This window comes from Vicugna pacos, chromosome 12, assembly GCF_048564905.1.
Source record: "Vicugna pacos chromosome 12, VicPac4, whole genome shotgun sequence".
Classification (NCBI taxonomy): Eukaryota; Metazoa; Chordata; class Mammalia; order Artiodactyla; family Camelidae; genus Vicugna; species Vicugna pacos.
In genome coordinates, this window is record NC_132998.1 from 47,548,264 (window position 1) to 47,562,109 (window position 13,846).

Sequence of the window (13,846 nt, forward strand, 5' to 3'; positions counted from 1 at the left end):
ATTGAGTATTCCTACCAAATACAATCACTGAAGAAGTGAAACAGTACCTTTTCCTGGTGATGCTTTTCTCTCCTTCAAATGAGTTTGAACTTAGTCTTCCCTTCGTGTGGGCAGGGGAGGCCAGGTAGAAGGAAAGAGAAGCATCCAGCTACACTTTACAAAGATGGACTTTTCTCCATCACAAATGAAATCCTGGCTCTTTGAAAATATTCTAAGGATGCATACTTACTAAGATATTACCAACAGAAACCTATCAAAAAAATTTTTTTTCCATTACCAAAAAGAATTTTCTTAGGACAAGCTGAAACTTAGAGCAAGTCTCTACTCTTTCTAGCCACCAGAGATTTACTGAGTGTCTATAACAGTCATAAATAACCCCTGGCTTGAACAAACTAAAAGAAAAATATCTAATCTACACTCATAACCTGGAGTAAATCATGCCCCTGAACACCTGGCTTGATGTGATATAAAAATGTCATTGTCTTCCCACACTGGGCATATTCGATCCTCAACCAGGGATGTTAGAAGCTTAGTCAAGTTCCCAACAATAGACGTGAAGGACGCATTTTTGTTGACCAAAGGGTTGCTTCTCTATTCTTATCTAACACAATGCTCCTATTTGCTTCCCTAAAGCATATGGCCAAGGGCTTCAGAAGGAGTTATAAATACTAATTACAATTAGACCCACAAACTGAGTTTCATAAAATCAAATTATAAATAATGGAACTGACTTTATGAAAGTCATCATGCTTCTTGGCAAACTGATAGTAGAAAGTGGGCATAAAAACTCCAAGATTTTAACTCTTGTCATCTTTATTACACCTCGGAAGAAGTCAAAAATATATATATCAAACAACAGAAATAGTAACAAGACAAAAACACCTGAGATCTACTTCAAAAACCTACGGAATATCTTGCATCTTGTCTTTTGTCATCACCTGTATATACACACACTGAGATCAGTAGCTGGCAACAGAAAAATAGAACTGAGTTTAGTTTCCAGTTTATTTTTCAATCTGCAGATGCCTTTTCTCTTAATTCAGTATTTGCACCATCACGGAGAGCCTTTTTTTTAATTTCACATCCACTCCATAACCTTCATCTGTATGATACTTTAAAGGCAAAGCTAACTTACAAAAAACAATTTGCTTTCCTGGAGGGGATGATACAGTGCATACTGATGTGGGAAATTTCCACCTCCAACTCTAAGGGGTTAACAATGGCAAAGAAAGCAACAACAAGTAGCTCCCTCTCGGTCTCTCTCTCCTCCCTCCATCCTCCCTCACTCTCTCCTTCTCACCCTTTGTAATGCCTACTCCTCTGACCCCCTGTTCCCTGCTTCCAAATGAGAACCCAGCTGCCAGCACTGTGCTGCGACCGACCCGAGGGGTGGCGTCAAGGACATCCTGCTAGGCAATGAACAGGACCGTTGATCATTCTTTTTCTTCAGTGTTTGCAGAGAGTCTCTGGGCAAGACAAGTGTCTTTGCTATGCGCAAAGCACAGAGAGTGCTGCAAGGTTCTGGCTTTTTGGAACAAAACATTAAGCTTGTGAAGTTGAGAATATTCAGGAGGTTAAAATAGCTGTTTGTGTTTCAGCATTACCGCCTCAGTGAAAGAATGTATGTGTTTACCTCCCAAACCTAAAGCCAGAGTCTCCAGAGAACAAATACAAGGGGGAGTCTTTACCCCCACAGTTCTAAATTGAAGCCACCCAAGTGACAAAGCAAAACACTCAGGCATAACCATTTTCATCCAATAACTGCACACTTTAGAGACAAAAAGAACAAAAGTGTAGAACACTCAAATTACCATTTGCAAAATAGCCATGAATTTTTAGCATACAGCATGCTCCACGGAAGAAATACAAGTTGTTCTTTTAAAGCTCTGGATAAGCTTTTAAAGTTATGGATCTGCAACACAAACAAATTTAAACCTAAGAAGACATCCCGTTGCCATGACGATGTGATACACCAGCTCCCTGTCGTGATGGATCACGAGCTTTGGGAATATGATCACCCCCGTGTACTTCAGGGTTCTCTGATAACAACACGCTGCTTTTAAATCTTATTAGTGTATTACTCAGACATTTGTTTTTAGTCTTTAAAAAAAAACACCAGATATAACGTCAGAGGCAAATAACCTAGCATAAATAAAAAAGTATTACACATGTTTCTTTCAGAATATTTTTTATCTGATATTTGTAATAACTGTGAACTTACCCACATGAGCTAAATTAGAGATAAAGAAAATCTACTGTTCAAAAATAAGAAGTATCATTTGTCAGAATCACTGGTTTTTAATGCTTCCATGAAAAGAAAACCATTTATTAATCTGAAGCCACAGAAACCTTATTGTGATATATGATTCATTACACAATGGTGCCTACAAATATGCTTTAAAGACAAAACAAAGGAACAGGGGACAGGTTCTAACTTGTCACAAATAAGATGACTCAAAAAGAATCTCTTTGGAAGCACAAACAAACAGGGAAAGAAGTTTTTCTCTGTCAAGGCTGATGACAGCTTATCACCAGCCCCTCACATTCTTCCAGTTTCCTGAGCTTTTCCTTGCCTTCTCCTCGTCTTATTATCTTGGAGGCGATAAGAAATCAGACTCAACTGCATTACAATTCATTCCATTCATTCATTCTCAGTCAACATTTAAGAAGCATTTTTACTTTTTAGTAGGAAAAAGACCAGAGAAGAAAAACTCAGCTTAGTGAGGAAGGCAAAAATGAGAAAAATCGTTTCAGTAGAATCTTTTTAAAGCCCGTCATCCTGAAGATGTGAAGGATTTCGTAAAATCACAAAGGAGTGCAGCGTCCTGGCACAGGTCAGACTCAGGAGAGGATGTTGTATTTGGGGTGAGCATTTTCCCAGGCAGAAGGGTGAAAAGGAGAAAGGTCATGCCCAGGAAAGAACATGTACAAAGGCAGAGCCTTCTGGAATTCCTCCTCTATTTTGAGAAATCTCATTGGGTCTGTTCACCTGGAGTGAGGTGCATATGGGAAAACAGTATGAAAAACATTTGCCATTATACGGAGTTTGTACTTTGTCCTGTACAGGAACCCATTAAAAAAAAAATGAGAAACTATGCAAAAAAAAAAGTCCAAAAAGTGTTTCAGAACACTCACTTGAATAGAATGGTGGAGGATTCCTTTGGGTTGAAGTGAGATTGAAGACAGAAAGATTAAGCGGCTCTTTTAACAAGCCAAGGGGGAGAGACTTGAACAAAGGCAGCACGTATAGAGAGCTTAGGGAAACATTGGCAAAGGTAACAAATCTTGGTAATCTATTGAATGTAGAAGTGAAAGAAGAAATATTTCTGGCAAGAGAGTTTGAGTGAGAGCTATTATGATTTTCCACAATGAGGAAGATGATTCAGAAGACAGTCAGGCCAGATGCATTAGTGAATTATAGAAAAGAATCCAACCAGTGGACTGTAAGACATGAAGAGGAAAGATCAAATATCAAATGACACTAACAGCTACACGGAAGAGATGCACTGAGGAAGAGGATACAACAAAGGGAAACAAAAAGTCACAAACCGGAAGCTTTTTTTTTTTCTTCAACAAAGGCATCTCAAAAAGAAAAGAGCCTGCCATATTGAAATGTATTTACGTGATGTTTTAGTGTGATAAGGTATGTGCTAATACAAACGAAATGCATATATAATATTTAACACTTTATAGTACAATCCTTGCAAAATGTAAAAAGCACCATTTGATCTCTACCACAAATCTGTAGCTAAACTAGGTATTATTATTTTTCTCATTATTTTATGGAAGAGAAAACTGGTCAGAGAGACTAGCTAACGCCCCAAGGTTACACAGCTGGTAACGCAGGACAGCTGAATTCACTTTCTCCGTGTATTTCATTAAATAACTTAGGTATATCTGAACTGCATGGAGAGGTTTATTTCATTAAAATATAAAGAAAATTATTTTATTAGCTAAAACCGATCCTCATCATGTCAATTATAGAAATGATTTAAATACCTAAGCAAATAATATTTGGAGATAATTGCCTTCATTACAGTTATAAACTCACTTTTTTGAACTGAGATGACAGTGACAATGAGTTAAAAAGAAGGAAGTCTAGAATATCATAAATATTCTCTGTAGAAGGTATTTTCACTCTAGTCAGAAAAAATCAATGTAACTTTTACTCTCAAGTGAATATTGCCAGCCTCGAGATAACAGTAATTATCCATCACCTGTTTCAGATACACAAGTGGGATACTCAATTTTAGACTCACTAAGTAATGCGGGAACCTATTAACAGAGCCAAATAAAATAATCAGTAGAAAGGATAAAACTACTCCAAACAGTTCCTTAAACCACGTTCAAAAACAGCACACATAGACGTCTCTTGCACAAATACATAAAAGGTAAATGGTAAAACCCTTGGGAAATCCAGCCCTCAAAAAGTAACATAAAAAATAATGAGCCCATCAGATGAAGAACTGAAACTAAGGCCACATTTGCACCAACATCTTTCAGAACCATGATGGATCCCCCAGGAGCCAAAGAGAAATCAGCAAGTATCCTAAGAGCCATCTTCATCTCTGTGGTCATTGAGAATCTCATTAATCCTGTGCCATAGAGAAAGTTATTACTTTTGAAGCTTAATTAGCATTTTATACTACTTGACAATTTTTTAAAAATCAGCCTAAAAGACTCTTTGGTGCTAGGTGAGTAGGCACTGTTTCCACCACTTGAAGATGAACAATCAGTGGCTCAGGGAGGCTGATACTTGCCCAGTTTTATCAGGAGAAGGAAGAGACACACAATGTGAATTTACGTTTTGACTCAATCTACCAGGTCACTACACCCTTCTATGTCCCCTTTTATAAATGTTTATTTTGGCACTCCTAAGATACAGCCCACCAAATGACCTTTCACTAGACAGGAAGAAATCAAACATACTGAGACATCAGTTGTCTCACAGTAGTTATGTTTTATTATGAGGTCAGTGTTCAGGTACAAAGATGGCTAATTCCTTTTTCTTCTCTAAAGTAGGATCACAAACAGCCAAGTGTGTGCTTCCTACGTTGTATTAAGCCACTAGTGTGTTACTACAGGACTCGGAGACCGCATTTTAATTAGACACATTGATTTCATAACTCAGTCCCATGGCAAATCACTATAATAAACACTTCCAAGGACGCCTCGTCTCTCTGCACAATGCGAATATCAAATACAATGACCTTTCCCGTATTTCCACATTAGTAAGTTTATTTTTGTAAGGGTAATGAATTCCTTTGCCTCTCAATTTGATCCTTGTTTTTGTAAAATATTAATCATCTGGTATTCAGAGTCCCTCTTTATAAGTCAAATTTTAAAATCTCTCTGCTATAACCGAAAATATAAACATGGAATTCTCAGATAATAATTGTGGATTCCCTAAGCTTCTTAACAGTATTTCAAGCAGGCCAGCTACAACATGCCTGCGAACAGAAAAGAAAGTCTACTAAGGCATTATCCCTGAGACTTTTTCAAGGAGTAAAGGGGTTCTGAAAAGCATCCTTGGGCTCCCTTAGAGAGTCATACAGATTTGTGCGTAGCATCGTCAATGTTAGGCTTCCAAAGTGAGGCAAGTATTTAAATTATTGATTACATTAGGTTTGGGCTGTATTTGTGAGGTGTGCATGTGTATGTGTTTCTGTCCATAAGTCTCCTGGAATTAATGAGACCTGAGTTTGAACACTGTCAACAGATATATTGCCCAAAAAAGGAGCATGGGTTCACACACCATAATTATTCTTAGAATTATAGTTATATAATTATTATAGTTCCTGTTAATTACCTTATGTATTCTTTCTTCAACAATTTTTAAGCACCTACTTTGTGCCAGTCACTCTGTTAGGCACTGGATAAATACAAGGGGGACCCCAGCCTGCTCTCAAGAAGGAACATCACAAAATATGTCTACTAGCAGGTCGTCATTACCAAACATATCATTACGTAAATGTAATTTTGAGAAAGGTGATTCCACACTGAAAAACAATTTCCCTACAAATAAAATGTTTCCTTCTGAATTTCCAGTATTTGGGGTGCAGGACAGCTTTCCCCTTCTTTGCATCTTACTCCTGCTAAAAACTGTTTTGCTCAATTAACATTTTGATGGGAGACGTCAATCCTGAAGGCCGTATATCAGAAAAACAATTCCCAGGCTGGCTCATAAGTGCACTATTACAGCCAATGCTAACAGTCTGGGAGATAGATGAGAAAGAGAAACATAAAGGAAAACTGCTGGACAATCTGAAGAAGTGTGGAGGAAGAGACCAGAGGGAGAGAGACGGTAAGAAGGATCACAGGGAGAGCATGAAAAAAGGAAAGAAATAACTCAATTAGTGATATTACAGCCAGTGGCACCACCACCATTTGGTCCCACAGCGAGTCCCCAGCAAGAGGTGAGATGCAATGTCTCAATTCTACTTAAACTACATTATTTATACTTAAATAAAACATTCACACCTGTTATTCCAAATAGTTATTCCTCAATCATTCCATGACAGTTTTAGTAAAAATTAAAATTTATTTTTTGTAGGCCCAGTCAACATGCTAAATGCGTTAGGTACATTAGTTATTCTTACTATGCAAAACTCCATGAGCGATATATCATTTTTCAGATAAAGAAATTGTAAAACAAAAGACTTAATTCATCATATTCCTTTCCATTTGTCCTTCCTCTCCCCTCAAAAAACTTGACGTTAGTGCCAGAGTCTAAAGGTAAGGTTCAGACAGCTATGTGATTTGGAATGAGATCTGATACCTCTCTAACCCTTACTTCTTCATCTGCAAAGTAGGTATAATACAACTGAGTACATCACAGTATCGTTGTAAGGATTAAATACGATAACTCACATAAAATTATTTTACTTATAGCTGGAACAAAATAAACACTCAGTAAATAAAAGAATTCTTATCTTTACCATCATCTGTTTTAAATGGCTGACTAGATAGCAACACAGAGCATCAAAATCTTAAGAGTTCCCGCCATGGTTAACTGGCAAGTATTCTCTATATAATACACCAGGAGAGATATTAGTTTAAAAATGGAATGCTTGAATTCCCTATCATATTATGGTTTTCCGAAAACATTTTTTTTAAGTGTTTCAAATATTAGCCCCAAGCAAATAGCACTGAGTTGAATGTAATTAGACGGAAAATACCTAAATGTGGTTAATATTTGCCATTACTGTAAACGCCTGAGGGCCCCTCTGCACTGCCGCAGCTGTGACTCAGGGGCACGGGTTCTGGAAAGCCGACGAGGTGCAATAATTAGTGTTATGACCCCCGCTGCAGCACACAGGGGCCAGGATACGGGTAAATCTCTAATGTCTATCATGCTAAGGAACAGAGTGTTTTTGAAGTAGTAAATCATTCCCCCTTGTTGGCCCCGTTGTCTGCCCTCTGCTGAGCCCCCTCTCCACCCTCCCCGACTCTCCCCCTTCTACTCATGAGACTGGGCTGCTCAGTGCTCACTGAGGGAGCAGAAAGAAAAGCGAAAAAGGAGCCTCTTAGCTTCAACATATAAAAGCTTCGCAGTCATTTTAGGGGCACGGGGAGAATTTAAAGAGTAAAAGATTTGAAAAAGGTAGGTTACTCCTTTGATAACTACGTAAGTTTAAAAAGCTAAAGATCTAATCTGTTCTTAGAAACAATAATTAGTACATATATGTAAACTAAAAAATGCAGTAGACTGTATATATGTATTCATATGCAATAAAATGCATACGTGCAGTTGAACTGTAATAATTCTACCTAATAAAACTGAAAAAGGAAGGGAAAATTATTACAAATAGCTGAGCTTAAAAAAAATTACTAACCTCAAATTGAATAAATGCTGATAAACAAACAAACACAAAGGTAGGTTGAAGAGAGCAGGGAGGCTCCATAATTTGGAGTAAAAAACGACACGGAGGATGGTGGTACCTGAACGTACACGGCCAGGCAGATGGGAATAAAGCACGTTTTAACGGAGAGCTGAGTGGACCAGACAGGACGATGGTCAACTAAGTGGCTGTCGGGACACTCGGGCGACAAGCAAGACCACGTGCCCCACCCCCCCACCCCTGCCAGGGACTCTCATAGTTCGTCAGGCTGCTCTAACAAGAACACCTTAAAATGACCTACGAACACAAGAAATCTCTTTCTCACATTTCTGGAGGCTGGGGAATCAGTCCGAGATGGAGGTCCAGGCAGATTCGGCGTCCGCGGAGAGCCGGCTTCCTGGTCGGCAGACGACCATCTTCTCACCGCGTCCCCACGTGACACAACGCACAAGGGAGCTCCCGGGAGTCTTTCTGTCTCTGTCTCTCTCTCTCTCTCTCTCTCAGCTGCGTGGCCTACAGCAGCCCCCTCGCCGCACCCCCGCCTGAGGCTGCGCCTCCGTCCCCCAGGCCCGACCGAGCGCGCGGTCGGACGCCGGCACATGCGCAGTTTGCGCCCAAGCACGGCCCTGCCCATCGGGCGCGATGGACCCCGCCTGCCGCAGCCGGCCGGGTCACACTACCGGAGTCGGAAGTTTCGGGAACCGCGCCTTTAATGAGGTCTGAACGGTGTTTACCATCATGGCCCAGCTGTCTTCATGGGCCTTGCGCCGTCCATGATCCCCAGGTGTTTCTCTGCTGTCTCTTTTGCAAGAGCACTAATCATGAGCGCTCTGCCCCCAATCACATCCCAAAGGCCCTACCTCCAAACACCATCACATTGGGATTTAGGTTTCAACATAGAGATTTGGAGGAGATACATTGAGTCAATAGCAGAGATAGTACATAAACTTCCAGAATTTATCCACAACCCTTCTGGAGGCGCTAGGGTCCAAACTTACTACATTTCTGTCACGTGAGTAGAATGAAGGCTTAGACTGGAAATTGAATTTTTATATAAAACACAATGTTAATTTTTTGCACACCTGAAATCAATGGACTCAGGTGTATACCCGTCTACGCACCCCAGCTCTGTGTGATTCTACTATATGTGTGTGTGTTTAAATACACATATAGAGCTATCAATATGGCTATAAAATTATGCATTTAATTTCTAGTACATTCTGCATAGTAAATGTGACACAAACAACTTCCCTAGGAATCAGCAAATGTCTCAAAGGCGAACATGCTGTTTTCTGCATCTTTATATTAGCAGGGCTTAACCCAATTCCTGAACTTTGTAAGTACTTACAATAGCTTTTAAACTACTAAATAGTCATTGAAGTAAATTAAATGGCTTGACTAAATGACTACATTAGTTAAGTGACTGCTTTTTAGTAGTCATTTAATGTTCATGTGTAAGAAAGTGACATGATCAGAAAATGTGTTTTGAACATTAATTTGAAAGCCACGCGTAAGAGAGCATGGAGCTAGAAGGCTACGGGAAGACCAGGGGAAAAGAGTGTAAGGATCTGAACCAGGTCAGCGGCGCTGGGAACAGAAAGAAGAGCATAAATGTAATCGCCAAGGGTACAACTTGGTAAAACCCGGCAGCAGTGTCCTATTTTAGAACTAGAGCTTTTGTGGAGTTGAGCCTAGAATGGTTTCTAGCCTTTGGCCAAGTGCTTGAGGATGCGAAGTAAATAGTAGCTGTCAGAGATAAAGGTACTAACAGTAACAGCTTTAGAAGGAATATAGTTAGCAAGAACAGTATTCAAACAGCTCATCCATTTAAACTGTCTGCATTTAAATATTCTATCTAGTTAACCTGCAACACATCCATTAAGACTTTGAAAATACCCTTCTGCTCAACGTGAGATTGTTAATAGGTTTCCAAGTACTCAACTTTAACATAACAATAACACTAAGAGCAATTACTATCTAGTTTCAGTAAAAGCAAGTCGAGTGAATTCATATATGATGCAGCTTGCTGGATAGATATATTCATTTCAAACTGGAATTGGAATTATTACTAATTCTACACTTTAATAGGTTAGTAAATCTGCAACACTCAGTCTTTATTCTCTTTGAGCTGTGGTGAACTAGAATATATCATAAGGAGAAACAGTAAGAAGAGATTCATGTCTCCACAGTAAGATCAAAGTGAAAAGTAAAAATGTTTCATTATAGGGCATAAGAAAGTTCACCAGTATAATTTTTAAATTAAAAAAAATGCAAATATACCCTTAGCATTAGAATTTTAACTAAGAAAAATAAGAAAAACTAGTCCAAAATACCTTGAGCATCTGAAATCTTATAGCATCACATTTGTCTTTCACTTTTATACATTATTTTACAGAGTATAACTGGGATGGATTTGGTAGAAAACTATAACTTCCGACCCTTCTTTTGTGAGTTCCTTTCAAATTTCAGATTTGACTTTGGTGTTGACATAAATTCTGAGAGAAACCAATCTCTCTTACAAGGAACTTCTCCTCTTTAAGGCATATTTGTGTAACACAGTTTAATACAATACCAACATTTATTGCACATAGTAATGGATGAAAATTATTTCTATTATTTTTAATTAAAATATCAACAAACATTTCCCCAGTGCACAGCAAACTATACTAGAAACATGCACACAGAGGCAAAGTCATACTCAAAGAAGGGCATGAAATAAAAGAAAAAAATTTCAATTACCAAAAAAAAAATAGTGTAATTATTATTGAAATTAAATGACAGAGATAAACCACAGTCCTTTTTTCAGCAGCGTTAACAACTGGATGGGGAACCATCTCAGAGGTAAGGGAGCGCACTGATGAACTGCCAATGGCAAAAAAAAATAACAGCAATGAAAAGGGATGCAACTAAAGTATAGGAGGGAAAATACAAGTTAAGACGAAAGGAGAAACCACTTGGCTTTTCTGGGTGCCTCTTCCCAGCCACACTTGCCTCACACGCCCAGAGTGTCCTTAGTCTATCCTAACACTTGTTTTCCAGGGAACATGTGGTTTCCCAGCTTCCTTGGACACCCACCACCATACCGCCTTGTAAGCACACTTGGGTCCTCATTCTTAACAAACTTTATAAACATTATATTACTGTATTATTGAATTATTTCTAGTCTGGGATGGAACAGAAGGGGGAAAAAAATCATCCAAAGCCTGCTGGGCCCACAGGCCATTATGAGGAAAATGCCCGTGTCCTTTGCAGCCTTCTGCCTAGGCAAGTAGCATCCAGGGCACTAGACTGCTGTGTTCCCCCTTTAACCAAAGCTGACTGCCCCCATAATGTTCCTTCATTTTCTGACCCCCAGGGTAACCCTAAGTATTCTCTGAGGGTCCAGGAATCCACCTGGAATTTCTTCAGCCAAGTTATCTTGAATGGCTGCCCCTCGCTGTCTAGTTTGCCACGAGCCTGTTGGCTACACCCCTTGATTTCAACAAAGTAGAGGACGGCCACCAGTCTACTGTGACAAAAAGCCCTGTCCAATGGGCATTTCTTGAACCAGATGGTGAAGTGTCAAGTGAACCAGATTCTCCTTTAACTCTAAGGCACATGCAGAGAGACTCTGACAAGAGTTGCAAAAACCTTGAGGGAGCAGATGCTCTGAAAAACACAAGCTGGAGTGATGGAGAGTGAAAAAGGAATTATAGACCCCAGAGTGTTAGAGGCAGAGAGGGAGGGAGAACCACAACAACAAAAAGTCACCAAAATCAGAGAGCAGGAGAACACCATGAAAAATGCCTGCTTCTGAGGATTCCGCGAGTTCCCCTGAAGTCTTTCAGCTTCCAAATGTCAGCCCAGCCTCCAGAAGCCCTGCTTGAAAGGCAAATTGCTGGCTTTCACACGTTCTGCCTGCCCTTTTCTCCTGCACATCCTTATCCTGAGTCCCCATTATACACCCCTTTCCTTTCCAATCTAGAAGAATCAGACAAAACAGGGACCTAGGTCTCTGAGTGAAAGGCAGAGGAAAGTCAACACCTTATATAAAGCTTGAACATCTATATTTCTCTCTCCAACTGCCACCTACAAGCCAGGTCCCGCTGCCAGCCTGCTGGGCAGCAGTGCTGACTCAGCTCCACTGTCCTGAAGGCGACTGCTCGCACCTCGAGGGTTTCTGTGTCCTTGGGTGTGCGCAGAACGGGTTTTGGGGATGTGCTGGTTTCTTTATACTCAGCTCACTTTTACCATCAGGATGATGAGTCCATGCTGCTGTTATAAATAATCTAGGACCTCCTTGAACTATTAAGGACAATAAAGTGTTATTTAAGTGTATTTTGTTTTCTTTCTAAGAGAAAATGTTAATTGTCTGATAAGCTCTTTTTTTTTTTTCCCTGACCCACAGTGTCCCTAAGTATCCATGGAGGACCCGAAGTCAAACTGGCAATGTCTTCAGTTGCATCGTTGTAAGTAGAGGCACCTAACGGTCAGCAACACCAACCAGCAGCCCGTGATGTCCGTCATGCAAACAGGTTTGGGTGAGCACCGTGATCGCTTCAAGGGTCATTGCTATCTGAAGTGAACTGGGCACCCACAGGACCCCAGTGCAGTTTTATGTATTTCTTTCGTCAAGGACGGAGGCAATTTGCCTACGCTGTGGAGGTGTAGCGGGAGGAGGGCTGTGGGATCCTACACCACTCCCTGCGCTAGGCCTCACTGCCTCCCTCCCTCCTGTGTCCCAGGGTGTCATTTGGGGATGTTTCTTCTTCTGCCTCTGCCCTTTCCTCCCCAAAGTTCTCTCTAACCCCTCTTTTCTCCTTAGGTCTTATTATACATTTCCATAGAAAAATAATCATGTCCCAATTGCTACTGCCTTAAAACTGTCAAGTTTAAGCATTTGGTAAATATCTGTACATAATTTCTGCTGACTTTGAAGACAGAAACAAGTGTTCTCAGATTTTCCCTGTTCTATAAGAAAAAGTAGTAAGTTCTGGTCCAGCTTGCAGGGATGAGAATGGGAGGCGTTTACTCCTGGTTCTCACTGGTTTTCTGGTATTATTTCTCAATCTACAGCCCTAAGAATAATTTTACCATGACGAACCCTGTTATATCTACATGAAGAAGATATATTCCTATTAATATAATTTTTAAATGATTTTTTATTTTAGGGTATTTTTAGATTACAGAAACATGGTGAAGGTGGTACAAAGGGTTCGCATATACCTCGAGCTGTTTCCCCTATTAGGAACACGGGTGTGATAACATTTCTAATATTTAATGGATGAATAATGATACATGATTGTTAACAAATGTCTACTTTATTCAGGTTTCCCTAGTTTTACTCTAATGACCTTCAGTTCCAGGATTTATCCAGGGTGGTGCATTATATGTAGTTAGGACATCTCCTTAAGCTCTCCTTGACTGTGACAGTTTCTCAGACTTTCCTTATTTTTGATGACCTTGATAATTTTGAAGAGCACTGCCAGTCTTTTTGTAAAATGTCCCTCCATTGAGATTTATCTGACTTCAGCTATGGGTTTTGGGGAGGAAGACCAGACAGGGAATGTTTTCGAAAAAGACCACTGTTGTCACACTTTGTCCAGGGCACATACTATCAATATGGCTCATCGCTGTCGACGCTACCCTTGATCACCTGACTGAGGGAGTGTTTGTCAGCGTCTGTCTCCACTGGAGAGTCACTCTGCCCCCTTTTCCATACTAACTCTTTGGGAGGAAGCCCCAAGTACAGCCCAGGCTTGAGGAGCAGGGAGTTGTACTCCACCTGCTTCAGGATGAGGTACCTACATAAATTATTCAGACTTTTTCTATGTGGGAGATTTGTCTACTCTCCCCCATTTACTTATTTATTCATCTTTTATATAAGAATGAACTCATACATACTAATTAATGCTTTGGATAAAAATCCAGGACTAGCTGATCAAATCGTTCCAGCTCTGGCTACTGGGAGCACTTTCTTCTGGCTCCTGTGTCATATCCCCATCGTACTGTGTTGCAGCAGTACC

General features: G+C 40.1%; 1 protein-coding gene and 1 long non-coding RNA gene across 4 annotated transcripts in view; one reads left to right on the top strand and one right to left on the bottom strand.

Annotated features, from left to right (window-relative positions):
* Window positions 1–8,354, bottom strand: part of SYT1 (synaptotagmin 1) — an 898,755-nt gene extending 890,401 nt beyond the window's left edge. For all 3 annotated transcript variants that reach the window (XM_072973351.1, XM_072973353.1, XM_072973352.1), the window contains exon 1: window positions 8,167–8,354. The gene's annotated coding sequence lies outside the window, so the exon portion shown is untranslated. The remainder of the gene's footprint in view (window positions 1–8,166) is intronic.
* A 135-nt stretch (window positions 8,355–8,489) lies between these two features.
* LOC140700478 (uncharacterized) overlaps window positions 8,490–13,846 on the top strand; it is a 36,718-nt gene continuing 31,361 nt past the window's right edge. The window contains exons 1-2 of the long non-coding RNA XR_012078880.1: window positions 8,490–8,558; window positions 12,229–12,361. This is a non-coding gene — a long non-coding RNA (uncharacterized lncRNA). The remainder of the gene's footprint in view (window positions 8,559–12,228; window positions 12,362–13,846) is intronic.